The 26,584-nt window shown below is 39.6% G+C and overlaps 1 long non-coding RNA gene across 2 annotated transcripts; it reads right to left on the bottom strand.

Moving 5' to 3' along the window:
* Positions 1–9,428: 9,428 nt before the first annotated feature.
* Positions 9,429–15,610, bottom strand: LOC149011568 (uncharacterized). Of its 2 annotated transcripts, XR_016174749.1 has the most exons (5): positions 15,530–15,610; positions 14,389–14,511; positions 12,143–13,256; positions 11,148–11,430; positions 9,429–10,769 (listed from the first exon to the last, which is right to left on the bottom strand). It is a non-coding gene; the product is annotated as an uncharacterized LOC149011568 (long non-coding RNA). The 2 variants fall into 2 exon arrangements; XR_016174748.1 differs by having other exon boundaries at positions 9,429–11,430.
* Between the last annotated feature and the right edge of the window lie 10,974 nt (positions 15,611–26,584).

Raw genomic sequence — 26,584 nt, 5'->3', positions numbered from 1 at the left:
AATTGAATATCTAAGAGATGACAAGTTACCCGAGGATCCGGTAGAAGCAAGGTTGATCAAGATTCGATCGGCTAGATTTGTCATTCGGAATGGGAGACTATATAAAAGATCTTATGCTGGACCCCTTATGAGATGTATAGGCCTCGAAGGAGCAAACTCGGCTTTGGCTGAGGTTCATGAAGGAATTTGTGGCGCTCACATGGGTGGCGAGCCACTGGCCCACAAAATTCTAAGACTGGGGTTATATTGGCCTAAGATCCAAGAAGCTGCTATGGACTACGTTCGTCGATGTAGTAACTGTCAAATTCATGCTACGATGTCGAAGCGCCCGGCGGAGATTATGACTTCAATTCTAAATCCCATTCCCTTTGCAATGTGGGGAATTGATATCATGGGCAAATTCACCAAGGCATCGGGCGGACGAGAATATCCGATAGTAGCAATTGATTACTTCACAAAATGGGTAGAAGCCGATTACCGGCGACAATTACTGAGAGAAAAGTGGAGAAATTTGTGCTTGAACAATCATATATCGCTTTGGGATTCCAAAGATAATTGTCACTCGACCATGGTACTCGGTTCACTGTCCACAATTTGAGCAATTACATGGAACATATATGATCGAGCATCGTATGTCCTCGGTGGCATACCCCCAAAGCAATGACCAGGTAGAGGTTACTAACCGAACGCTACTTGGAAGGAATAAAGAGAAGACTCGAAGGCTGACAAAGCTTCTTGGGTCGAAGAACTATATAATGTACTTGTGGGCTTATAGAACTACGGTTCGAACACCTACGGAGAAACTCCATTCAGGTTGGCATATGGATCCGAAGCATTGGCACCGGTGGAGATAATGGCGGGGACGTTAAGGGATCGTGAGTTCGAGGAAAAAACAAATGAACAAGGACTGCTTGATAGTCTTGATTTGTTGGATGAAGTTCGGGCAAAGGCAATAGCACGAACTCAACATTATCAAAGAAGGATAGCGTCTCATTATAATACTCGAGTGAAGAATCGTCGGTACTTAGCCGGAGATTTGGTGTTGAGAAACACCCTAGCTTCCGACCCGCGTCACCAAAGAAAGTTGGACCCTTCCCGGGAAGGACCTTATATGGTTGTGAAACCGGTCGGTTCAGGAGCTTACAAGCTGAAGAACATTGATTCCCGAAAAGAATTGGATCATTTGTGGAATGCTAGGCATCTCAAAAAGTTTTATCCTTGAAGATGATTTCAATTTTGTTCGCGATGTAATCATTTTCAACTCAATCAATGCAATTTTTGGTTTTCAACAAACTATCTTTTGATTGGGGGGCATCATACACCACATTCAAGAACAAGATCCAACTATAAGGCATCGGTTTAAAACCCGAGTGAGTTCCTTCTCAGACTTATTGTATTTCTCCGGAATCCTTAAGTGTAAGGTATCGGTTTAAAACCCGGGGCCTTCCGACAGATCCCGGATCCAAGTGGGCATTGTTTCAGGACCTAAGACCTAATACAACGACGATTCAAGTGGCTAGCAAAGTTCAAGATAAAGTAATTTCTTATTTCTTCGAGAAGATCCAAAGAGGCCAGTATCAAAACAATTACAAGAGCTGGGAGACAATCTCCGATCAAAGAAGAAGGTCATTACAGGTGATTGTTAACAAGTTATACAAGATCGATGCGACTTTGCTAGAACAAACATATGAGTCAAACATTGAGAGGAGTCAAGGAAAAGAAGAGAAGAAATGAGGATTACAAAAATATTCCAATATTCAGAAAATCCTCTGCGATTTCATACTCTTTGCCCAACTTGTCCGGGAGAAGAATGGTCCTTGACCAAACTCGCATTCGGCACAAGCTCGTCATAATTGACTTCTTCCAGCGGAGAATAAACAGGGAGAATCTTCTAGATATTGCATAATATCCGGATCGGAAGGTGGAGGATCAATCTTATCCTTGGTCCAGTCGGGAGGAGGAATACCCGGGTTGGTAAATACTTCGGGATGGCAAACAAGACCTTGTAGGGAGTAGTATCAAAATGAGGATCTTTCCTTAGTATTGATTCCCATACTTCGTTCTCACCATCCCGATGCGCCTGCAAGTTGTAAGCATTCAACATATCAACAAAAGACTTACTTGTGTAAATACTTGAAGACACGGGCTCTGCGAACATCGGTTGGAAGGGATTCGGGCAAAGGAACGACAACTTGCCTTTCGGGTAATGTTTCGGACCCTTTAGCTCCCGACTTTCCAACTGTCCGTTCCGATCGCCGGATCTTCTCCCCGGCATCATCCAAATCTGACCGAAGACGACCAATCATCGAATTCTTTTCTCCTGCCACCTCCCAAGCTAGATTCCGAAGGCGAGCAATCTCAACATCTTTAGCTTCGAGAGATTCCACTGAAGCCTAGAAACTTCATTGCTCAACCTCTGAGTCTAGCAACTGCTTCCACTTGGTTGTGGAAGTTACCGGCAAGACTCCCGCAAACAACTTTCGAGTTAGCGAGGAGCGAGAAAAGTAATTTTTCAAAATCACGGGAAAATGAAGAAAGACTTACATCACCGGTGACTTCGTAAAGACTTCATCCGGAAGTTTGGAAAGAACTGCGCTCTCGAAGTCATTCGAGCGAAGACAGTACACCATTCCAACGCTTTGTCAAACTCATTTGACACTAATTCGGGCGAAGGATGAGAAGGATGAGCTACATCAAGAGAAGGACGAACTACACCAAGAGAAGGATGAGCTGCATCACTTGTCATCCGACGGCGCTTCCTGGTGGCAAAATCCTCCAACTCGAAGGAGAGGAGGAGAATGCCAAACAAGCACTAGAGTTAGAAATAGGAGCAGCACTGCTGGGGCCACACCTTCATCGAGACGCCAACATAGTTGCCTCGGATGCCCGAAGAGTCTCCTTCGGGGGTGCACCGACAGGCTCACCAACAAGCTCACCAGCGGGATTGCCGCCGGGACCATCGGCAACGGAGTGATCAAGATCTTCTGGGAAAGACGAGCGATCACTTCGGGCAAAGGAGGCACGGGACGGCATCAACGAAGCTGCGGGAATCGACTTGAAGATTCACCGCCAGCGATCGCCTTACGCTTGGAGGATTCACTAGCTAAAACCACCGCACCGGCCCCAATCACCACCGACGGAACGCTATTCTTGCGAGATTTTGCTCGATAAAGTATGGGTTGATCTTAGGAGCCACTATACAAAAAACAAACAGCCGTATCGATCGAGAAATAAAACGACAAAGCAACAATGGGGAAACCCTAGTTTTCTAAAGCATCCGATGCAGACCAAAATACTAAACCCCAAGTATAACTACTGTGCGGTTTACTATTGGGGGGAAAAGGGGAAGGAGATGAGAAATCTAAAACTCACTTGTTCGAGAAATGGATAGAGCATGTCGTCGAAGTACGAGGAATACGGAGGCGGGCCGAAGGACGAAAGGTTGCTTTGGCACTTTAGCAAATCTATCTTGCGAAGTCGGGATAGATGGAGAGTACCCACGAAGGCTTTAAATAGCCTCGGGTATAAGACGACGGTTAAAGGCTAAGGACAACCGACGACCCGATCGAAATGACGCTTCGAAATCCGTAAAAAGCAAGATCGACGGTCGAAGGGATGCCACACAGGGAACATGTGGAAGCGAGCACCTGGTGCAGAGAAACCTCCAATCGTCGCACCGCCATTAAAATAATGGAGGTATTTTCGATTCATTGGAAATAGTGAATGGTACACAAAAAGCGGAAGACGTTTGAACTTCGCAGAAGGGAAACGTGCGGAATTTGCAATAAATGAAGTAGTGGGGAAGATTAACGCATCTTCCCGAAACATATCTTCACAATATTTCTACAAGATCATTATTCGGCGAGGAATGAAGAGTTAAGTGATAAGTTTTATCATTAATACTTTGATATTCAAGGCAATACTTCGGCAAGAGATGGGGAAATTTTGAGACCAACATGAGTAAAGAAATGTCTATTCATTAAAATGAGGGTACATCTTTACAAAAGAACAACACCCTAAGCCTTTTCTTCATTGTTGCCCGAGGGACCCTGGTCGGGATGACTTTTCTCAGGATCCTGAGAAGAGCCTTCCTCAAGAATATCATCGGCTGAATCCTCTATAGCAACAACTTGAGACTCGGCTTGTGATTTCTCCTCTGGAAGTGCCGGCTCGTCATCTAGATATGCCTTATATTGAGGGTCAGCTGGAAAAGGATCATCTACTCCCTGGGCCCAGTCTGGGAGATCCATACCAACTTTCCCAAAGACCTCTGGGTGGCATACCTCACGAAAATGAGCAGTGTCGAAGTCAGGGATCGTTCCAAGGATCTGCTCCCAAACGTCGTTCTGCCCCATGCGGTAAGCCTGAATGTTGTAGAAACCTAGCAATTCGGAGAAAGGTACGTTGTTCAGGTATTTCCGGATGCACTCCTTCCGAAGGTTTGGCTTGATATGCTCAGGCTTGCTAGGGATTGCCAACTTCAGATGTTCTTCGAGATCCCTACTCTTAATTTCAAGGCGGTCACCAAACAACGTGGCAGCTGCCTTTTTGCTTCCTGGCCTCGCGCTCGGCGGCGAGAGACACGAATTCTTGAAGCTTCAAGGGCTTCCTTGAGGGAGGTCACTTCTTCCTCATGCTTTTTCTGCAGCTCTCTGACAGAGCTGCATCCCAGTGATCTATTTCGAGAATTGGCCTTGGCCAATTTCTCTTCACAAGTTTGCGGCAAGGAGCTGGTGCGACCAACATGGCTCAATGCTTCCATGTGTTGATAAAAGCTCAACACAGCATTCCTGGGAAGACAGAAGATATCATAAGAAGTCATAAGAAATTATGAAGTCATAAGAAATTATGAAAACATAAATAAGCAAGAAAACCGTTACCTTGTAGATTGACTCACAAGGGAGGTGTCATCCAGGGCTTCAAACTCCTGGCGATCGAAGGAGCAAGACCGAGAGAGCTCCACTCTGCAGCTTTCTCAGGATCCCGAGTGACCCTGTCGGTCATCTTCAGGGTCCACTGGGGAAGGAAGACTTCCTCACCATCCGTTGAAGTTTGGATTTTTTGTTGGAGGGAGCATCAATTGTGTCATGCCTCCTCTTGGTTCGGACGGAGGAGGAGACGGTAGCCCTCTCCACCATTGGTTTCTTCCCTTTACCCGAAACATCAGCTACAGGCCTGATATTCCTGATACCCCTGTAAGAGGGGTCGGGAGAGGGAAGAGAAGCCTCTTGATCTGCAGTCAAGACCCTGGGCGATCGTTGTTCGGCTGTCACAACGGCTTTAGCGGCCTTTACCCGCAGGGCTTTCGGGGTTCGTTACGGGGAGGCACCGCAAAGAAGAAGGACAAGAATCGAATTCAAGACATTTCACTTCAGTCAAATCAAAGGATGATGGTTAGAAGCTCACAATGAGCCAAGCCCCAAGATCTTGTAGGATGGAGTTATACTCCATTTCATATCCATGTATCTCTTGATACCACGGAATGGATTTGATCTTCAAGATGGCCGCCTCGTCTTCTTTGGATAAGGGAAGGCCCCGGTTACTCTCGGACGAAGAAGTAAATCTCCTCCAGGTGGTCGGGAAGTTAAGATCTGATGGAGGCGCTCGACAGAAAAAATATCGTTCGTGCCATCTTTTGTGGTTAGAAGGGCAAGTTCCTTTGGCGAGGATGCTGCCCCTCCAATCAAGTTCAGCCCTATTGCGTTTGGAAAGAAAAACCCATCCGGGAGGATGGGAGATTGAAAGAACATGAAAATGTACAAAAAGAGAAAGAGATGGCATGATGCCAAGCTCAAAACACAAACCCAAGAAGCCGACGATGAGACGCCAGCTATTGGGGAGGAGCATTCCGGGACAAATGTTCCGGTGATTCAAAATCATGGAAAATAAAGGATTAAAAAAGGGAAAGCGAACCCCGCTTTCCGGTGTATCTATGTACGGAGAAAATTCACCCAAAGGGATGAATCAACCCTCTCATCAGGGTGGGGAGCCCTAACCTGATATGAGGAAGGAATGTCAAAATCTTGAACAGCGGAAAGAAGAGTTTCTCCATTATAAATGGAGGGAACAGAGCTAGGCCCACCATTAGACCCGGAGGTTTGAGGTTGCCTAGAGGAATCGACGATCTTGGAAGATCCAGACTCGACAAGGACAGGAGAAGTTTCGGTTTTTCTTTCAAAACCTTTTTGAGAAACTTCAGCGAACTCCTGCCGGAGGACGGTTAGGGTTTTGTTATCACTATCCGACTGTTCGGGGCGGGGAGAAGCAAAAGCATCACTTGCTATCACCAACATGGGGTACTAAAGAAGCCCTATCGTCCGCCATTACTCGTTTCAAGAAACTACAAAAAGAAAAGACCAAGAAACTTACCGATTCGGTGAGACGAAAGCTTGAGAGCAGGAAGGCGCGAAGTAGACGACAAAGGTTCAAATTCCGAGACGGAAGAGTGAAACCTACGAAGACAACGAACCGCTTTTAAAACTCCCGCACGAGTGTTCGGGAATCTGAACGATCGAGATTGATGCAAAATTGACGATCAAGATTCAAAGACGTTTTGAAAGTTTGAACTCATGAATCCGAAATAGGCGTTCGGAAACCGTCACTTGGATGATGTGAGCCACGACAGATCAACTGCAACGGAGACATGTGGCCTTACACTCACAACGCTCGAGGAAAAGTGACCACCGCATTAAATGTGATATGACATTTAATGAAGCACGCAGAGATCATCACTTGACGACGAACCCGATTTAAAAACCAAGCCCTCGGGATCGACCGAACGCTTGGTCTGGGGGGCTCGTGATATGGAGAGTTTATGATCAGACCGGGTTCATACCTGGTCCGACCCTCGACCCCGGTCGAGAAGGAGAAAACCGAATCGCTCCCGAGCGAACCGGATCCAGAAGACGGCTTGCTGAACAAGAAAGATTATTTTGCTGCAAGCGTGCCCTAATCTTACTTATGGATTAGGGTAATCACCCCGATGACAAAGAGACTCAAACCGACGGCTGCGGATAATCATCATCAAAGGGATAACTATCGCATAACCTAACGGTTATCTCAGGAGTCCTCTACTAGCCCAAACTAGTAGAAGTCTATCGCTCAACGGATCTTATTGATAAGATCCAACGACTACCTGAAGAAGGCTCGAGTGCATCCAACGAAGGAGATTCGAAGGTACACTCTATATAAACCTCACTACCATACAAGGTGAGGGACGGATCAATCGATGAAGGAGAATACTATCTGAGACTCAGGTTCAGATACATACTGATAGACCTCAACTATCAGCGTCCTGCTATCTAGATCACCTTTCCCGTTTCTTCATTCATTAGCTCTGTGCTTCTAGCAGAGCCGTTTGTGATTAAGTTCATCAACTGACTTAGCCTTCGGAGGTGGACTCCCGACCCCAGCGGTCGGGCCACATCTGACGCTTTTGTTTTGCAGGACACTACGTGGAGATCCAAGGGCTGAGCAGATTTTGGACGCATCAAGTAGAATTACTAGCAATTGCAATCCTATCCAATACTATTACTTCTCCATAACATACTTTTTTTTTTTTTTTAAATGGAGCTTTTTATTGAAGAGAGGACAACATGACAGGATGACATCTACAAGAAAGAGTATTTCCTGAGAGGAATTTACATATCTAGCTAATAAATCAACACATGTACTAATCTCTCGAACATGATGGACAAAATTACAAAGATTAAAATTCCTCTTAAGCTCCCTAATCTCCATGACCAAATCGATGACCCTCCAAGATGTAGAGAAATGTCCTTGTATTGATTGGATTGCCACCATTGAATCTGACCGAACTTCAATTCAGTCGAAGCCCATGTTTATTGCGGTCTCCATCCCACGCTTGATAGCAAATAGTTCCAAACGGGTAATATTATCCTCAAGAATCCCACTTGCCAGTGCAAAAAGAATCATGCCATGTTGATTCCGAGCTATGGATCCATCTTCACCAATATTTTCTCTACAAGATCCATCACAATTGGTAGCAATTCAGTTCAGTGCTGGCCTTGGCCATCTAAGATATAGGCATTAGGTATTGTGGAAGGTGACTGGAAGCTGCCATCAAGCAAAGTTCTTGTCTCCCTCCGCGTCTATGATTTTCGGGGAAACATTCAAATTGTATTTACTACCATTAGACTTTTATGGCTAATGATGCACACAATATTCTTTTTATAATAAGGGATAGAGACTATTACATATATGGATATACCACAAGAATGCTCGAATCCATGACCTCTTCAATAAGAAGTGCAGTATTACTGACTGAGCTATCTTTCGATGGTGACGCACCACAACTTTTATAACAGCATTGGATTAGATTAGATGCATGCCCATCCACTACAATAGCTGGAGTGTGGGACCGACATGAAGACAAGGTTGCCATGATGGTGACAATAAATAAATAAATAACTGGTTGATGAAAGATAGAGAGAGAATATTTAACACAATTGAGAGAGTGACACTTATCCCAACGGGGTGATCACATGCATTATTAGTTTCGGTGCTATAAATTAATCAATTGCACCCAAAATTCATGTACTTCCTTTCATGTCTGGTCGCGCTCATTCATACATCTAACTCCTGCAACAATTTATATATCTCCCTCTCACACACTGTTCCACCGCTAGCTCCTCGCATGTTGGTTATCCTTATCCCTATAAACGTTCCATTCATGTCATGTCATGCAAAGATAACCACTTTTACAAATTTTTACCATATATTTGAGAATTCATCTCTCGCCCCCATCTTGTCAGTGTTCAGAAGTAGAATTCGTATATGATGAAGAAATGTGAAAGTAATACATAGAGGGGAGAGAGAGGATCTTAGACTCAAATTTCAAATCTATGAATTATAAAGATGATATTGCTTGTAAAAATTAAAACCTATCAATATCATGATATATTTAATAATCCCCACACTCAATACGTATAAAATCCTCAAGTTACAAATAGAAAACCATCAATATTCTTTTTTTCATCAATATCAGGGCTGCAAAATGATTGGATTCAGTCGGCTTTTTTTTCTTCTCAGAAGCTGGGGTTTATCTGAGCCAACTTGTGTGCACCTTGATAACATCCTCAGGGTGGTGGTTGGGGGGGGGGGGGGGGAGAGTCTACAAGAATCGAACCCATGACCTCTCCACTGAGAAGTATGGATCTCCACCACTCTACCAATCCTACATTGGCAATTCAATCAGGATTTTCAAAACCCTAACCCCAACAGGTTTCAAGCCTGGCTCTGATTTAAAACCATAAGAATCCTACCCTGAACAACACTCAAGGGTTGGATGGGCTAAGCCTGATTGGCCACAAGATGATCAGAGAGAACAGAGAGAGAGATGGAGACAATTAAGATGGGCTTAGGTCGTGAAGGCCCAAGTCCATCCTGAGCCATTATGTTAATGGAACCAGATCTTCAAGTTACATTTGAGTCAACAAAAATGGAGAAAAGTTCCCCAAGTTTCATAGGGTTTGGAAGGATCAGCATGATTTGTTCCTCCAAGCAGAAGAGCACATTGAAACTACTACCCTTTATTTCTGGTCCTTCAACAAAATTTCCACTCCCACATCCACTTGAGACATGCAACACACGAAACTTCATTGGTAGTTAGAAGCATTTATAGCCAAAGCAGAACTAAAATACAGACTTAAGATGTTAAGAATATTGATCACATTAGAATATATAGAAAATATTTCACAAAACAAGTAACAAGACATACGGTTGGACACTCTGAACAACTCAGCTCAAGCAGAAGCATAAGCAACGATCTCAGCCCTGTAAAAAAGGACACATAAATGGACACATTGAACAGAAACTCATCCACAAGCAAGTTTCAAATCATCAAGCAAGTTCATTAAGCTATAAAGAATAGGTTTACAAAATCAAGACTAGGGTTAGTCCTTAAATTAAGCAAGCTCTTTAAGCTAATAAAAGACAGAATTTCTGTGCAGTTAGGAAATCAAATAATTCATGAAAGTTGCCGCTCAATCCAAATCCCTTGTCATATGCATTCCTACTTTCTGTTACACAAACTTCGACTTCAAGCAATGAACTAAATCCTTATCGACGCACTACTCTCTTTTCAACAACCCTCTTTGCAGTGCATGTCACAATTCTTCTAGTGTAATTCTGGCATTTGCTCTGGACAAACTCTGGAGAAGTCTAGAACTCAGAAAAGAACATAATCTGGATTTGATAAACCAACCTTAAACCATCCTATGGCAATCCTTGCTCAACATGATGAGAACAAGGTCACCTTGCTTTTGACATCATCATCAGCTGCAGAAACTTCTGTGAAGGTCACCAGGAGATGTGAAGGTTGATGGAACTCAACGTGGAAACACAGCAAAGAGAAAAGATAGTGACCACAATGGGTAGTTAATGGTGATGGCAAAAAGAACCTACCTATGGTCCTCGTTGATGGATATAAAAATGTTCCAGCCAACGGCCCTGATGCACTTAGCTTTTCGGCTGCCATAGAAGTGGGAGAGCTTAAATTTCAGTTCTACTCCAAGGTAAATTTCCCACTATAATGAACTGAACAGAACTGAACCAAAACAAGTATTCAGAACTGAAGGGGAAAAGAGAGACGAAGTTGTGATTGTTAAGAATATGTGGGCATCAGAATTGAGAGAGGATGGATATATCCAGATAAGGAGGGAATCTGTTGGACAAACATGATAACATCATTCATTTTCTGTAAAGCCCACCCCATAATATCCAATGAAGTCCACCTTGAATCATGATGCCTGAACAAATGTGAAACCATTAAACTTGCAATTAAGCATTTGATACTGCAAGATTTCTTGCATCAATCGATGGAATAGAGTATGATACTATGATTTACTATTGGCAATTGACAAAATATCCCTTCCTCATTTACTGGACTTATTAAGTAGATGTGCATAACAAAGCTCATGCCCAGAAACATTTCCATTCTAAAAAGAAATATCAAATCAAAGGTATAAATAAAAATACATGATGATCAAGTAGTGTTGCAGCAACAAAAGGAAAAAAGTATTTTATTTAGAAAAGTATGACTTTAATATTGGTCTATACCAAGTAGAACATGTGGAATTACTAAGAGAATGTAAGAAACAAAGTAATTAATCATAAGTAATGCTTACCTATGAAATGGCCTCAATCCTTAAGCATCAGCTGATTGAATGGTCAGAATAAGTCGCACACATATGTATCGAAATAAACATACCACAGTCATTTAATCGATTCCAAACTTACTCCATTGCACCAAAAACTGTGAGCTTCCTTTATCTGAGATTTGCATTAATCACACTCTATGTTGGCTTTCATAGCCCTCAACATAGCCATCATTGATTGCATAACTCCTACCATCTTCCTTTCTCATTCTTAGTTTTCCTTTCAATTCTCTTCCTCATTCTGCTAGTTATTCTGTCATCCATCAAGACAACATGTAAATATATCTTAGAAGTCTCTCAATTAGCTCTGGGTGTCAAGCTTGGATTTGTAAAGTTTCATATCTTTTAGACTTGCACAATGCCCAAAACAGCATATAACATACACAGCAACAGAAAAGCCAAATTAGCAAACATACAAGTATTATTTGAAAGTTAAAACAGATAACTACTTTCCATAACTATTCCAGATTTTACATGGTTAGATAGTCTATTTTTCTTCTTATGGGTGTGAAGGAACATATCCAACCTGTTTGGCCATCCCCTGTTCCTTCAGGAACATAAATGAATGTTAGACCAAAACAGAGTTTAAAAGTAGACCGGACTTTTTGTAATGTTCACAGTTCTCTTAAAAAAACTTACATTCACCTGGCGACCCCCTCCCTATACTATGATATATCAGCTGGAGTTTTCTGGTGTCACTACTCTCACCAATTCTCTACCATAAAACAATAACATTTATCGATCACAATTACAGTATGATATCAGATTTATTGTATAGCAATAAAATAATTGAACAAATTCATATAAAATTTGCATTAACCATTTGTGTCTTCATGCCAACTAAAGGACCAAATTCAAGAAATGTTTGGGGCTACTGTCCATAGATGTATGCCTAAAGTTGATCGATTACCTTACCCCAAAAAATTTAAATATATTGTAATTAACGACAAGAAACAATTAGTCACCTGGTCAATGAAAAATGCATTGCTGAAAGTCTTATGGCTTCCTGCAGAGTATTCCAAAAATATTAAATCTTAATCCATCCATACTCAAGAACTGTTTCAAATTCCCCATTTGCTTGTTCAACGAAATATTAATAAGCTTCCTTTTCAGCTGTGCAGCTCCAAAAATGCAAACATTTGCATTTCCTGGTGCAGCAAAATCAGCCGTATTACTGTTATCAACAAGTAAGAACTGTTAACTTTTCCCACAGAGGAAACTATCATGTTTTTGGTCGACCTTCAGTTCAACATGTTTAATGGCTTCCTGGTCAAGGAAAAATGCATGGTGGTAAGTCAAATAGCTTCCTGCAGAGTGTTCTATAAACATTGAATCTGTCCATGCTCTACAATGGTTCATATTCCATGGTCGCTGGTTCAAGTCAATACTAAGAAGCTTCTTTTTTCAGCTGTGCACCTCCAATGATGCAAACATTTGCATATTCTGGTACAGTATAATCAGCTGGATTCCTGTTCAGTGTGCTCAGAACCTGTTAATAATTTGCAAAGAAGAGACTATTTCATGTTTTTCTTCGACCTTCAGTTAAATATGTCTAATGGCTTCCCGGTCAATAAAAGATGCATGGTGGCAAGTCTAGTAGCTTATGTTGACTGTTTAAAGAAGATTGAATATGTCCATGCTCCAAAATGTCTCATATTCCTCGATCACTTGTTCAAATCAACATCAAGACGCTTCCTTTTCTTCATGTAAAGTGTGCTAAATGAATTGTTAATCTATTATTGATCTCCACTGATATATATACAAGTGGAAGTACAGGCTGTTAAACAAGAACACTCTAGAACCATCAGCTAAGTGACAGCTGTACAACAGGTCTACATGTCATTAGAAGAATTCTCTGCAACATAAACATTTGAATCTTCTGCTACAGTAAAGCCTCTGGATTCCTGTCAAATGTGCAAGTCAGAATTAATTACTTCTTTTGGGAGAAGAGTCTGGTTCTGTTTATCATCAACCTTTATTTCAACATGTTTGTCACCTATCTCGCCCACTTTATCTGACCAATATTTGTTCATCCACAGAAATGAATTCTGGGAAACAAATCTAGAATTAAATATCTTCCTACAAAATCAGCAAAACAGATCACTATAAGATCTCCAAAATATAACAAATCGATCCTACTTTATCTCTGAAACAAATCTATTATGCTGCTGGATGATGTGGCAGTATTGCCTGGCATATTACTACTTAGGTTTAACACACAAAGTACTAAGAATCACTGGTGCATCAGTTTCTGTGAGAAATTTAGAGCAATACGGGGGGGGGGGGAGAGGGAGATATCAGCAAGAAAAGGTGCATTATGGTTTGGTTTCAGCATAGAATGAACAGGCAAGTGAGGAAGAAGAAAATGCAAGAACATGAAACTTTTAATGTAAGAAAATGCAAGAACACAAAGAATATAATGTAAGGCATACAGTCATGGTTTATTTATATCATCTTTAACTAGCTTAGTAACTACATGTAATGATGTAATGGCGTTTATTTTAACTGCTGCTATATTTGCTATAATCCACCATGGTTACTAACCAATTATTGTGCTTCAAATACCCTGTGGTTATATTATCAACCTTGGTGTATAATTTTCCATCATCATAAGAAACCACAGATGGATACATATACACATATCGATGTTTACTGGTATGATTTATCTAATCACCACCATATGCACAGACAAGTAAAGTTAACCATATGATATTCAGTGGCAGTTTTATAAAACAGCTGATATAATTATCCTGTTGGTCTAAAATAGGAACAATCATAAGTATCACAACGAGCAATTGTACGACCACTATATGAGCATTTTAGTTGAGCATCTGACATTCTGTACCTGTGGTAGTCTAATAAAACAGGCATTTTTGGTACCCTATATTATGTCGCTTAAAATATATATAGCCATACAAGTATATTGATTAGCTCTTAGTAGCCTCAATTTAATAGATGCCACCAGATCCATGGTTGTCAAGTCATAAGTTGAATTGTATAGCAGGATTTCCAATTTATTTTTAATTAATAGTTGACAAAGGCTGAGAAATACTTACTTTATCCAGCCTTTAGTATTCAAGAATGGCCACCCATCAATTAAGGGATATACTAAGTAAAATATTGGTATGTCTCATTACTCCCTTTCCATACCTTCTCTTCTCATCCACCCTTGAAGAATAAACAAGAATTATTGATGTTTCATGGACCATACCTGGTAAACCATTGATCCGATAGTGCAGCACCAATAGTAGCGTCATGCATCTCAAGCATTTGGAAATATTTCCCTTCAATCTCTTCTCTTGTTGAGCATTTGACATGTTCTGGTAAATAATTGCTTTAAGAATGAAATATGGAGAATAAGAAAAGTAAGTCTTTTGGCAAATTATAAGCGAAATTATAGTAAATCAAGCACCAACCACACGCTAGATTAGGATATAGTCAATCACAATACTTAACACGAATAAGCTGAAGCTGTCCATTTGATATTTACATGTTTCATGGGGTTAGCCCAAACCCATGTTGAGGCTTCTTGTTGTCCTAAAAGGCATAATCTTATATTGAACTGAAAATAGTAAACATTTTCCAAAACCAAACAGAACACAATTTGTTCTTTTCAGATACTTGTTCAGTTTTCATTAATTAATAATTAGTCTCATACCCAGTTTTCCCTCTTGTTAAGACTTCAAAACATGTATAACTGCATTACTACATAGATGACAATGTGGAAGAAGAAGATGAAGGAGGAAACAATCAATGGAGGACTGTTGTAGCTTAAGCATTAAATATCAGACACTAAAGGTAACATAAAACAGAAATATGAAATCTGATGAGATTCATCATTTTTGCTGTATTTGATAATTCAATCTAACTAAACCAGCACAAGTTTTAAAAGAGTCAAGAAGAAGGACAATAAATCAACATGCGAGGAGTCAAGATCCCATCACCAATGAACATATAAGTTCAAAAGAAGATCAAGGGTTAGATAGGCCTTTTCAGATGAAGAAGCTTCATCCAGGAGAGCTTTCATTACTCAGCTTGTCAACAAGTACGTTGTGGGGATCATAAGAAGAAAGGTTCATCTCATCTTCCCGTTTTTGGGACTGCACTGACCTTCCTATGCCCACAAATCAACGAATGGATTTCGAAGGTTCTGCTAGAAAATCATTGAAAACAAAAACACGGAACAAAAAAAATGAAAGCCCACAAAAGGTGATGCTTGAGAATGAGAACGAGACACCACTTGAGTGAAAAGAAATGAAAAAAACACAAAAACGAAATGCAAGAGAGGTTGAATAGCTAAGAAACGAAACAGAGAATTCTTGGCCAAAAAAAACAGAAACAGATGAATTCACCTGAATCAGTGTAAGCCGAGTAGATATGGTTTAAGAGTTCCTCGATCGCTTTTTATGGAAGTGAGACTGCGAGAACCTAATAGCCTTTTACGTTTTTTTACAGCAAAAAGAGAATGAAAAGGAGCTTAGGCCAGGGGTGGTGGCAGGGTGACGGAGATGAAAATTACCACCTTACCCCTCCGAGAATAGCTATTAAAGTTGCTAAACTTTTAAATTTCAAACTTAACCCCTCACAAATAAAATGGTAAAGATGTAAATTGGTATTCGAAAATTTGTATTCATGTCCATTTAGAATAATCTACTTAAGAAAATAATTAACCGATTATCATCGGAATTCGACTGAATCCGTCCGAAAACCGATAGGATATTATTCGAATCCGTCAGAATATAATAGGATGCAATATGGTATTACCACTATCCAATCCAAATCTTGTTCGTCTAAACCCCTATTCTTGAGTTGGGATGATCATCCTCCCCTTACATTCTTCTATCTATCATATATTTAAAAGAGGAATTCATCTCTAGCCCATGTTATCATTGCTCAGAGGGTGGGTTCCTTACAACATGTGTGGTAAAGGGGTGTGAGAGGATCACAATCTTGTCTGGACTTGAATTCTTGTAGTTAAGTATGGCCCCTCAATTTCAACAAAAAAAAAAAAAAAAAAAAAGTATGGCCCCTCAATGTGAAGTAATCCTTCACTATAAGTAGTGGCAAGCCAAGTTGGGGCCCAGGAGCCATGCTCCCCAGGATCTTTTAAAATTAAAATAGTCCTATATTTTTTTCCTTCTTTCTCTTACTTCACATGTGAAATACCAATATTTGACCCCCCAAATTAAAAAAAATGAAAGTTTAAGATAAAAATGATGGGTGTATATTTAATTAAAAACCAATGCACTATCCATGAATTTTTCCTTATTTATTCTCTCATAAATCTCCTCTTTCATTTCCTATTTTTTGTCTTTTTTTTTTTATTTTTTTATTTTTATAATTTTTTATAATTCATATGTTCTTTCTTTCTCTTAAAATTTTGATTATACTAATAGCGATTTTAATGTTGTTAGAATTCATATAGGATCATAATCATTGATTTTTTTAATCCCTAAAATTTCAATTCCTATTCTTAGAAAATTAAATTTCGTTTAAAATTTCATCCATCAATGTTATTAGATTTAAAGTAATCATTTAATTTTATTTTTGAATCCTTAAAACTTTCTACTAAAATTTCCATTCTTACTAATAACAATTTAAATTTTAAGTTTTATTAGTTAGATGTTTAGAATTTCAGCTATTAATATTATTATATCTAATTATAATCATTGAATTTATTTATTTTTACTTAATTTATGGAAATTGACTGGTTTCCCTATATTTAGTTAATAGATTTCAAATCTATCTTTTTTCCTACAATTTCTCCCCAAAATTTCTTTCCATCCTTTTTCTTTCATGATTCTTGAAGTTTTTCTCCCACAATTTTGGCCTCTATGCTATATTTCAATATATTTTTTATAATTTATTTATAATTGTGTTATCTATGTTTTAATCCTCTTATTAATTTATCTAAATTTTTAATGTGAATTCCAGAATGTAATAAAATAATTCAGAAGTGGGACTCATAGTGGGTTCCACATTGGCCCACATAATATGTATGGTGAAAGGACATTAGTGCTTGTTCAACAGAGAGCTGATCCAGATTCATTATTCGGGCTTCCAAATATTCAATCTTGACTCCGCCCTTGACTATAAGCAATCTAAATTTTCCCAGTATGGAAAACCTTACGTAGTAGTGTTGTTCTGGAGGTTATGGCGTGCAGTTTCTCTATTGGTGATGGAGAAGATATGCTTATCTGGCAGCCTCCTGTAGAAGGAATATTTTCTACTTTGTCTGTGTTTGACCATTTGACAAGTCTTGATTCGAGCCCAGGCAATGCCTTCTTGGACTTGAAAATTTGGAAGGCAATTCAGAAGGTCAAAGCTCGTATCGTATCTATTTCTTCTTATGTTTAGTGGTGCAATGAAAGCCTCTTTCCCAACACTAAGAAGAAGAAGAAGAAGAAGAAGATGAAGTTTGTTGGACCAGCATGAATGCAATTTTTGCATGAATGAAAAGGAAAACAACATGCATGCATTGAGAAACTGTATTTTGCTAAAGAAAAAACAATAGTTTTGCTATAGGGATTTGGGGAATAAGCTCGTGCCTACTCAACATCGCACTTGGTTTTCTACCAGCAATTGTAAGGGATCGATGGCTTCTTCCAAATATTTGTGGTTATGCATCAAAGCTGGCAGCTGATTATTAGCAAGTGATCATCAGAATTGCTTGCAAGTGAGGTTTTGTGAAACGAGTTGGGCTTAAAGGTGAATCATTAGCTTTCCAAATGGACTTTAGTTGGCCACAGAGAAAGATTAATTAATTGCCTTTCGCCCTTTCCATGTGGAGTTTGATTCTTCGAAAGCTGTATTCCTTCTTGATCCTAGTCAAAGGGTGTGAGAAACATTTTGTGAGATTAGTAGCTGATATTAAATCATTGGCTATCTCTAATGGTTTGGTGAGTTTTAATATATATAGGGAGGCAAACAGTGCTGCTCATTAGATGTATAAGGTGCCATATATTGAACTTGATTAATTGTTTGACATTCTTTTCAAATCCTTCTATTAATCTAGAGGGGGATTCTTTGGGCAGATTTAGCTGGTTTTAATCTTGTTAGTTTGTTCTTTCATGGGTCTTTCATCCCCTTTTATGAAGAAAAAAATAAAAAAAAAATAAAAAAATAATGGGGTTCTCATTTCCTCTGCAGCTAATAAAATAGTGGCCATTTATTAGCATTAAGTGTGAGTATGACACGTGGCATGATCATTCTTCAACTATTAGATAGCTGAGACCTAAAATCTAAGTGAAACTCCATCAAACCTGCATTGTTTCGTATGATTCAGATCCATCCAGACCGAACATCAACCAGTATCACTCCTCGCAGCTCTCTTCTCTCGATGCAGCCATCCATCATGGTGGTTGTCGTCCCCGTCGTATTGCATTCTTGGGTAATATATAGTCAGATGCCAATGGTGGCATGGAGTTTCATCTTCCACAATGGCAGTGCAGAGCTCCTCATCACCTGAAGAAGAGGAAGAAGTTAAAGTAGGGGTAGCAACATCCAATGAGGAAATAGAGTTTTGATTTTGTCCTTCCTTTTAGATACTAGTTTCTTGCTTCTTCCTTGTTGAGTTTGTTTCTTACAATTTGAAGGGTCCTACTTACACAAATCCATTCAATTACAAAAAAACCTCTGGAAGGCGCTTTCTTGTGTTCTTTGAAAAACGAGGGCCTAAGATAAGGGCGTCTTCTCTTAGGTTTCTTCTTCTGTGCCCACCACCTGCTGGCCCGCACGTCGGGGAAGATTAGCAAAGCGGGAAAAGATAGAGGGAGGCATCTTATTTGATTATCTTTATGATGAGCACATTTATGTGTGAAATCTTAGGGCATAAATCATGCATTTTATACACTTAAAGTGGAGTTACCTTGGGTTTTATGTTGTTTTTACAGATTTTAGGACTTTTCAAGATTTAAGCAAATATTTGGAGTTTTGGGCTTGAATCATACTATTTTACACGTCAAGAAGTCCATTCAAATTCTCAAATGCGAAAATGGGCCTGATCTGGAGCATGATGGGCTAGAGATGTGTGATTATGGGCCAACTCCGAAATATTGAAGAGATAAAGAAGGCAAATTTGATCTACGGTTGAGATTTTAAATCAAATCTACAGAGATATTATTGAGAGAGTCCAAATGGAAAAGAGTCCTTGCATACCTCAATATCTTATATCTTATCTTGGATTTAATTAAAGAAAGAAAAAGAGGAAAAAGAATTATATTCAAAAAGAAAAAAAGGAAAAATCCCGTTTTTGAGTGCCTCTGTCCAGTTTTGATCAAACCCTTCATCGAACGATCATCCGATGTCCGATCGTGCTGATTTTTGGAGGAAAGCTTCACGACTACTTAAACCTCAAATCCAACGGTGGAATTATGCATCTGATCTCTCTAAGTTGGCGCGATTACTATGTCAAAACCCTAATTGGTAACCCTGAGTTTTATTCAAATTCAGCCGTACTTCATATCTCATGTAAACTCTATACAAGGAGAGCATACTCCATAAAAAGGGAAAATGTTCTAGAGCTTAGTAGAAGCATTCTTTCTTCTCTCTTTAGTTTATTAAGGTTTTCTCTAGTTTTCTTTGCTTGCATTAGTGAGATTTAAATTTCTAGATTCAATGTTTAAGTTTAATCTTTTTATGTAATGCAATTCAAGTTCAAGCTTCAAGTTCAAGTTTCAATTTTTTTAGATTTGTTTTTCTCTGGGTCTAGCAATTGCAGATTTAGATCATTCTAGATCTAGATCTGGTTGTTAGGGTTGGTTGAGATTCGAATCGTTTGTTCAATTCGCAAGTAAGTAACTTTCTTTATTAATCTTCTCTCCTCCCTCCATTCCCGCTTCTATCTACCCCTCCATATTCTTAATTTAGGATTTACTTTTAGCATTATTTATTGTTCTCCCTTCCCCTGGATCCTTGATCAGAGATGCCTACAGTCGTGCCTCTCTTTGGTTAAGGCTTCCTTTTCCTTTAATTGCTTTGTTTATTGCTTTGTTATTTACTTTCTGCCTATTCATTAATCATCTCGGACCACATAACCGGAGCAAGCCTACAGTCGTGCCTCTGCTTTTGGTGATGGGTGGTGTTGCATCTGCATTTTAGCTATTTCCTTTTTTTTTTATTGCTTTGTTTATTGCTTTGTTATTTACTTTCTGTTATTTACTTTTTGCCTATTCATTCATTATCTCGGACCACATAACCGGAGCAAACCTACAGTCGTGCCTCTGTTTCTAGTGACGGGTGGTGTTGCATCTGCATTTTAGCTATTTCTTTTTCCTTTTATTGCTTTGTTTATTGCTTTGTTATTGTTCGCATTTTTTTTCCTGTCTTTTATTTATGCATTGATTGTGTTTAATTTATTTTTCGTTTCAATTCGATTGCATTAGACATATAGATTAGGATCGTTTAGTTTAGTTAATTAGTTAACAAAAAAATTGAATCATTCCACTCTCGCATTACTATTAAGAAGTTGAATTATAAGTGGCATATCTCCCTGAGATCGACCCGTTAGGTACACGATACCGTGTGCTTGCGGTTACTTTTAAATTTTACAAACACTTCACATTAACTTTTGGATTGGAGAAGCATTTGGAGTGGGCTTTGCGTTCATTTCGTTGGCAGAAAGGATCCAATCTATTTGGGGCTTCGGGGAACCCCAAAATGAACTATTTTGACTTGATTCTAATTCTTTCTAGGGAAGAGACTAATAGGACTAACACTGTGTCATATAGAGACCGTGTGATGAAACTCATATGTTGTAATCCTATATATACCCCTGTTGTACCTTATTATTCATTCAATTGAATATTCATTTTCCATATTCTATTAGAGATCGACTATTTCAAGTGTTTTCCATACAGTGGTGGAATCAGGATTCAATATTTGGGGGGGGGGGCAAGAATAGAAGTTCGGATTAGGGAAGCACCAATGTTTTTTCGCCACACATGTTGTATGGGCCTTTATAAGACCCATTGGGGGTATCACCTATGAATTATGTTACTATATGGAATAGGTCCACATATATTTTGTGGGGCCAACACATATTTGACAAAAATATGTAAATTAAAGCATCAGCACAAAAAAAATTAACCCTAAAAAGTCAGATGCAAATCATTTTTTTTAAGGTAAGAGAATGCAAACTAATAGTAGTTAGCTAATTTACTAATTATAGACATTTTACTCACAATATAAAATCAAATAAAATTGCAGAAAAAATAAAGAAATAGAGAATATAAATAAAAAAATATTTTAAAAATAAAAAATATATAAACAATAAATAAATTGAGAATGAGAAAGAGAAAGAGTACTCAATTGTGGAGAAGATTTTTTTCCAAAATTTCCTTATCACACGTTTATAGAAAAAGAAGAATAAATATGCAAAAATAAACTGAAGATAATAAATAGAAAAAAAGAGAGGAGAGAAGAGAGATGAGATATGAGAAAATTTCTAAAAATCCGGGGGCCATGGTCCCCCGGCCCCTTAGTCGGTCAGCCCCTGTTTCCATAGACATTTAGTTTAGCACGTTTAATGAAAAAAAGAAGAAGAAGAAGAAGAAGAAGATGGTTATTTGGGGGCATCGGATGAATGACTTGGTGTCTCATAGATGAAGTTGCACTTGACATAGCATCACTAACCATCATCAGCTTCTTCCTCTCTTTCCACTCCAGAACATGCAGCTTAGGGACTTGGCTTTTGATGTCTCCTTACTTGACCTGTTTGATCAATGGAACAAATCATCCCTGACGAAACTAGTCGATAATAATGGAAGAAAGCCAAATAAACCATATAATATAGGTTGCTTACTTCTCTGAATGGAAGGGGTTGTTAAAATTAGGTACTGGTCTTGCATTAAGAACTACTGTCCTCCTTAACTGCTTCAATGCCTTCTCTTGCTCATCTATAGAAGCAAGCATAAATGAAAATTAAAAAAGGAATATACAAACTGAAACGACAAAAGAATGTGTATTTGAAGAGCAAGGACCACAAATGGAGGCTGCAAACCCCAAAGCTGAAATCAAATTTAAAACACAAGGAGAGATTACCATTTACATTATCTCAACAACAGCTCGCCCTATTATATATCCCTTGTCAGGATCACTGTAAGCTTGTGCTGCCTCCTCGAATGTGCATTTTCTAGTAATAGCAGCTTACCTAGAGCATTTTATAGACCAAAACTGAATTTGGTATTAACAGAACTATCTGAAGGAAAGGAAAAGAAAAGGAACCAACAAATGTGGCTTCTGGTAACTCTTTACTTTGACAGCCAGTGCTTCTCCCCCATTGAATGCCAATATCCAATGAATAATTTGTTGCAACTGTCCTGATCAAATTTGACTGTAAAAGAGAACAGTAAAACTAATTACATAAAGACCACACCCCACCCCTCAAGAAAAGAAAAGAAATCCATTTACTAAATGTAAGATACACAGTAATGAAGCATTTAATTAGAGTTTCTGATTTTCTATAACATCGTATAACAATCCAGAATACATAACAGATAATTTGAAGCATGAAACCTGTTTTAAGTGTATACTGACTCCATTTTAATTGTTGGTGTGGTGGAGTTCAATGAGTTGCTTTGCCAAGTGAGGCTTCAGAGCCAATCTTAATAATGCTTTTTCCATAAACAGAAGAACAATCTTCTCTCTCAAGCGTTCTTGTTGCTGCAGGCCCATCCTGCAAAACCAAGGAATTTTAAAAGAGATTAACAAGAAGAAAAATAAGGCAAACAAGCAGCTATCTATGTTCAGAGTTGTCACCCAACTGTTTAGGATCCGATAGTATCACTTGAAAACCTGACCGCAGCAAAGGAGCATCATCTCCAAAGGATTCATCAATGGGTGAAAACACAAACTGAGCACAGGCACCAGCTACATTTTCATCAACCACACTACAGAGCTGCCACACAAATAAACAAATAATGATTTGAGATCTTGACTACAAGAGTAATTTATTACCAACAAACTCCATGAGCTAAACAAAAATCAAGGATATCTCTATAATTTATTAACACAATTGAAGATTCAACTAGGTCAATTTGCGAAATACCCAAGGAAATACATTCAATGGGGAATCCATTCAGAATACAATGCCTGTGCGCCTTTTGGAAGCTGCACTTCAGGGCCAGCTGAATCTCTTATTTGCAAAATCCCATGAAGCAACAGAAGCCACCTTATACAGCAACAATAATTCTCAGCTGCCATAGAAACATATCCGGTGAAAAAACAACGTACATCCTCCTGGGAAAATTCATGTCCTTCCAACCGAATGACCTCCAAGAACTACATCAGAAAATTGCCAGTCAGCTCACAACAATATTAATAATGAAGGTTTCAGAAAAGAACGTGAAACCATTGGGGATGACCACCAGGTCTTGCCCTGGGGACTGAATAAAGGTTAGCTTTAAAAGATGTATCACCCAATCCGTCCAAGCACCACTTGACCACCGCCTTGATAGGAAACCAGAGTCTTCTTCATCCTGTTCAGCTTGTGCGTATTTCAATTACATCCTCAGGGGGAGTTTTGTAGTCTGCGAAGGTCTGTTTGGTATCTGTTTTTGTTTAAAAGAATAAAAACACCTTTTTGTGTAAGAACACGAGTTTTGACGAAGATCCGTCAAGATAAACACCAAGGACGCAAGGGAGATGACTTGCAGAGGTCTCTGGTACGTTCCAAAGGGTTTGGAGGCAGCAATTAGGAAGTAGACTTGAGATTGAACTTAAATAGAGCAAGCAAGACCTAATTAACAAAAACAGAACCCATTGGTCGATTGGATTGGTCGACTGGTCCAGTCGACCAATCAGAACCGCAAGACCAAAACAGGGAAATGAAGGCTCAGATCAAATCTAAACATCAAGGGGTTTTGCACACACACCAAGTGACTTACCTAATAGGTAGAAATGCCTTCGAACCATGATAGAGAGCACTCCAAGTCCATCAACTAATCCGATCTTCATCAGGATTCAGTTTCATAAATGGAACACTGTCATCAACACTCATGGATTCAAAGCCAGTCACCAAGTCTTCCACTGGGATGACCCATAGCTGACTTCTTGCTTTACTTTGGGTTGTCGGACCTACAAACAACAGGGTTTCCGGGTCAAGGTTAGGGCTGGGTTTCACATTCTCCCCCCTTAAAGAAATTTCGTCCTCGAAATTGAAAGCGTACCTGTGCTTCCAAAGAGGTGAGGAAACTTCTCCTTCATGTCTTCTTCCTTCTCCCAAGAAGCTTTTTCAGGTGTATGGTTCTTCCACCGAATCTTCACCAAAGGGATGGTGCGATTCCATAGCTGCTTGTCCTTCTTATTCAGGATTTCGGCCGGTTCTTCATCATAGGTAAGATCAGCACTAAGTCCTTCAGGTGCTTGCTGTAAAATGTGTTCCGGATTCTCTATGTATTTTCGAAGCATCAAAATATGAAACACATTATGAACTCCAGCAAGAGGCGGAGGTAATGCTAATCGATAAGCAACAGGTCCAACCTTTTCCAAAAACTCAAAAGGTCGAATGAAACGAGGGCTAAGCTTTCCCTTAACATTAAATCTCATCACACCCTTCATTGGTGAAACCTTCAAGAAAACTTTCTCTCCAACTTGAAATTCTAGATCAATCCTTCTCTTGTCAGCATAAAATTTCTATCTTGACTGGGCAGACTTAATCCTTTCTCTGATCATATCAACCATCGCACTCGTAGCTTCAATCATCTCAGGACCTAAGACTTTTCTTTCACCCTTCTCAGCCTAGTACAATGGTGTCCTACAAGTATTTCCATACAAAGCCTTGAATGGAGCCATGCCTTTTGTTGCTTGATAATTGTTGTTATAGGCAGACTCAACCAAAGCTAGGTGTTCATCCCAATTACCACCCATATCCACCACACAAGATCTGAGCATGTCTTCCAACGTCTGAATTGTTCGCTCAAATTGTCCATCCGACTGTGGGTGATGAGCTGTACTCAAATTCAATTGGGTTCCCAAGGCCTTCTGCAAACTGTTCCAAAACCTTGAGGTAAACCTAGGATCACGAGCAGAGACAATACTCATTGGCACTCCGTGCAGACGAACCACATTGTCCACATAAAGCCTAGCTAGCTTATCTAGAGTATGAGTGATCTTCATAGGAATGAAGTGGGCTGATTTGGTCAACCTATCAACAATCACCCACACAGTGTCATTGCCTTTACCTGTCCGAGGCAAGCTAGTCACAAAGTCCATAGAGATATCCTCCTACTTCCAACTAGGAACAGGAAGGGGTTGAAGTAATCCAGATGGGGGTTGACGAACGGCTTTCACACGTTGGCAAGTCTCACACTTGGCAACAAAATTATCAACATCAGCCTTCAAACCAATCCACCAAAAATGTTCCTTCAAGTCCTTGTACATCTTGGTGCTCCCCGGTGTACAATAAAGACTGACTGGTGTGCTTCCTTCAATATTTCCTTCTTAATTGTTGCATTTGCTGGCACGCACAGTCTACCTCTAAACAATAAAGCACCATCCATGGATATACCAAAGTCGGGGTCCGACTCAGGATTCGAAAAAATCTTTTCAACTTTGTCCATAAGTTCTTGATTAGAACTCTGCAGGGCAACAATCTTATCTCTAAGGCCAGATCTTGCCGTCATGGCAGAAAGAACGAAATCGGAATTCTCAGGGACAACTTCCAAATCAAAACTCTCAATAGAGGACAACAAGGGTAGACTCAAAGTATTCAAATCCAAAGTCTTCTTCTGAATCTTCCTACTAAGAGCATCAGCAACAACGTTTGCCTTACTAGGGTGATACTGAATATCACAATCATAATCAGAGACTAGTTCTAACCATCTTCTTTGCCTCATGTTCAACTCCTTTTGGGTAAAGAAGTATTTCAAACTCTTATGATCCGTGAAAATGGCAATCTTCTCATCGTAAAGGTAATGTCTCCAAATCTTCAAAGCGAAGACAACAGCGGCAAGTTCTAGATCGTGAGTGGGGTAATTCCGCTCATAATCTTTCAATTGCCGAGAAGCATAGGCTACGACCTTACCATGTTGCATCAGTACACAACCCAAACCAATCTTTGACACATCAGTATAGACTGTCATACCACCGGAACTATCAGGTATAGTCAAAACCGGGGCACTTGTCAATCTATCCTTCAACTCTTGGAAATTCTTCTCACAAACGTCAGACCAAACAAACTTCTCTTATTTCCTGGTCAACTTAGTCATGGGAGCAGCCAACCGAGAAAAGTTCTCAATAAATCTTCTGTAGTAACCCGCCAATCCAAGGAAACTTCTTATTTCCGTCACCGTCTTCGGTCTTTCCCAATCAGCCACAGCTTGGACTTTTTCAGGATCGACACGAATACCTTCAGCTGAAACCACATGGCCGAGGAATACTGCTCTCTTGAGCCAGAAATCACACTTGCT

Source organism: Hakea prostrata, chromosome 7 (genome assembly GCF_041222555.1).
Source record: "Hakea prostrata isolate BN-2017 chromosome 7, UWA_Hpros_2, whole genome shotgun sequence".
Lineage (NCBI taxonomy): Eukaryota > Viridiplantae > Streptophyta > Magnoliopsida > Proteales > Proteaceae > Hakea > Hakea prostrata.
This window is presented reverse-complemented; position numbering and strand designations above follow the sequence as displayed.